This window comes from Lepisosteus platostomus, chromosome 3 (genome assembly GCF_059453375.1).
Source record: "Lepisosteus platostomus isolate fLepPlt1 chromosome 3, fLepPlt1.hap1, whole genome shotgun sequence".
Lineage (NCBI taxonomy): Eukaryota > Metazoa > Chordata > Actinopteri > Semionotiformes > Lepisosteidae > Lepisosteus > Lepisosteus platostomus.
In genome coordinates this window covers 75,950,697-75,953,382 of record NC_142613.1, presented here as the reverse complement: position 1 = coordinate 75,953,382, position 2,686 = coordinate 75,950,697, and the positions used below count along the sequence as shown (strand labels likewise).

The 2,686-nt window shown below is 33.2% G+C and overlaps 1 pseudogene; it reads left to right on the top strand.

Moving 5' to 3' along the window:
- The first annotated feature begins 865 nt into the window (after nt 1-865).
- Nucleotides 866-1,874, top strand: LOC148675502 (trace amine-associated receptor 13c-like; annotated as a pseudogene).
- Nucleotides 1,875-2,686: the final 812 nt, after the last annotated feature.

The window sequence follows — 2,686 nt, the reverse complement described above, 5'->3', positions numbered from 1 at the left end:
AGACCTTGCTGGTGTTCTAACTGAAATGCAGGTCTCAGTGGGGCTCTGAATCAGAGCATTTGAATAAATCTGATGTGAACAGTACGTTAATGCACTGTGTAGACCACAATAATAATATAGAATTATTAAAAAGCTGAAAAAGAAATCCAGGAGGGTTTGTATGAAGGTAGCAAAAACAAACAATAAAAACAAATGACAAACCCTAAAAGAGAAGTGGCTGCATAAGAAAAAAAACTTTGGTGTTTCCGTTGACTCATCATTTTTATCTTTTAACTTTTTTAAATGGAAAATCAATTAAATTGACAAACAAAACATAGGGATATACAGTATGGTTTAAAGCATATAATATTTGTTGCCATGTTATTGAAAAGATATTGCTGCTCTTGAAAACTTTAGCCAGATACTATCCTGAACAAACTCCATAGGGATCTTATACAAGTTTTCAAACTCCTCAATGTCAGTGAGAATGTCCAATTTGTACAGTTATTAAAAGGCTTATTATTAATAAATTATTAATATTTATTTCATAATATCTATTTTAGCTTTACGTTCCATCATGTTTATAATCTTTTTATGTTTAATCTCACTGCACTCTGAAGATGTGGGCTGCACTCTAGGCTCCACACATAACCCCAGGACAACAGGTGTCATTAGAAGAACAGAACACTGATCCACGCTTACTAGCACCAGGAGGGGCCAGTAAGAATTTATATAAATGTCATACAAACATGAAATGTTTTACAGACGTTGGTAGAAGTCAAAGATGTCAGTGCTGTTCTAATTAGTATAGCCAGGATCTATGTTTATTTAATATTTAAATTCTGGTATATTAAGTATAGATAAGTAAACATTATTATACATTTCAATGGAAGTAATAGAATTTGAACCAGTGCAGTATTGTTTTCAGACTTACAACTCCTGTATTAAGGAAGTCCGCTCTACAGCTGTGTATGTAGTGATGTATATTTCTGCAGTGGCAGTGGTAATGCTGACAGTGTGTGGAAACCTGGTGGTGATCATCTCTATCTCTCACTTCAAGCAGCTCCACACACCAACTAACTTCCTCCTGCTCTCTCTGGCTGTAGCAGACTTACTAATAGGTATAATTGGGATGCCTTTCCAATTAATCGTGCTAATAGAAACATGTTGGTATTTTGGAGACATATTTTGCCCAATTTTCACGACATTTTCATCTGTTCTCACTTCTGTTTCTGTTAATAATGTTGCATGCATATCGATTGATCGTTATTTTGCTGTTTGTTACCCTTTTGTTTATTCTGCTAAACTAATAACTAACATAACATGGTCAATTATTTTATTTAATTGGTTTTTATCACTGCTGTACAATTTGGCTTTTGTTTATTTTAATAGAAATAGCAGTGCTGAACTCAACACTTGTCTTGGAGACTGTTTGTTTGTAATTAGTGAAATATGGGGAATAGTTGATTTAATATTTGTATTTATTCTGCCAGTTCTATAATCGTTGCCCTCTATTTGAAGATTTTTGTAGTAGGTAGCAGACATGCAAAATTAATCAACTGTGTTACAGCAAAAAATAGTCCTACAAATGAAAGAAAAAATAACCTTACTAAGACATCTGAAGGAAAAGCTGCTAAAACTTTAGGGATAATTGTTATTGTTTTTCTCTTGTGTTTGTTGCCATACTATATCTGCACTCTTGTTTATGAAAAGGTGAATATTTCTTCTTCTGTGGTTATTTTCTGTGTTGGCTGATGTTATTTAATTCTTCTTTCAATCCCATTATTTATGCTCTGTTTTATTCCTGGTTTCAGAAATCAGTTAAATTAATTATAACACTGAAGATTTTTAACCAATCATCATCTTTGATCAACCTGTTTCCAGAAACCTTGTAAAACTAGTGACAGTATGTGACAGCAAGCCTCAAGTATGTAAATATCTTCATTTTCTTCACACATTTCATGGCGTGGTGGTAAAACTGAAATTCCTCATATTGAAAAAAAACATACACAAATTTTATTTTTCTATATTCTGGAAGATGAACTTTAAAGTTATCATTTCTGACATCTAATAATGTTCTACATGCACAGCAAATGCTAAGGGAATTCTCGAAATGGAGGAAGATTTAATCCAGTAGATTGAAACAGCTGAGGACAGTAACATGATTATATTATTTCACACTGAGATGGCTTTTTACAGCAAGGATGGGAAACCCCATTTCTTTGGGCCAGAGTACTGCAATTTGGGCAGTTGGTTTTGTATTAGCATCTAATCTGCAGAAAAGGGTTGTTCTTATCCAGGTACTGTAGTTTGTTCTTTCAGGAGATTTGACTGTGCTATTTTTCAGGAATGTATTCATTCTGCGAGGAATGCAGTTGCCCTCTAATGTTTTAGAACCTGATTCTCGAGAGCAGAACCTGATTCTGAGTCTTCAAACTCATGTGAAGCATATCAATAGATACGAGATCTGTGTTTTCAATTGTCTTACTTTAATTTACCAATTTTGGTAATAAGTGCCCCAAACTATGCTAAATCTGTGTAAATGCTGAAACGTATAGTTAAATGTAAAACTTTAAGCCAATTGTCTTATAGTTAAATATAAATATAAGTGTCTTCTTCAAATTTATCTAAAATTTGAATAGATTTCACTTCTTACATTCATGTTTCCATCTCCCTGCACCTAAAATTATAATTCTGTCAGTATTCA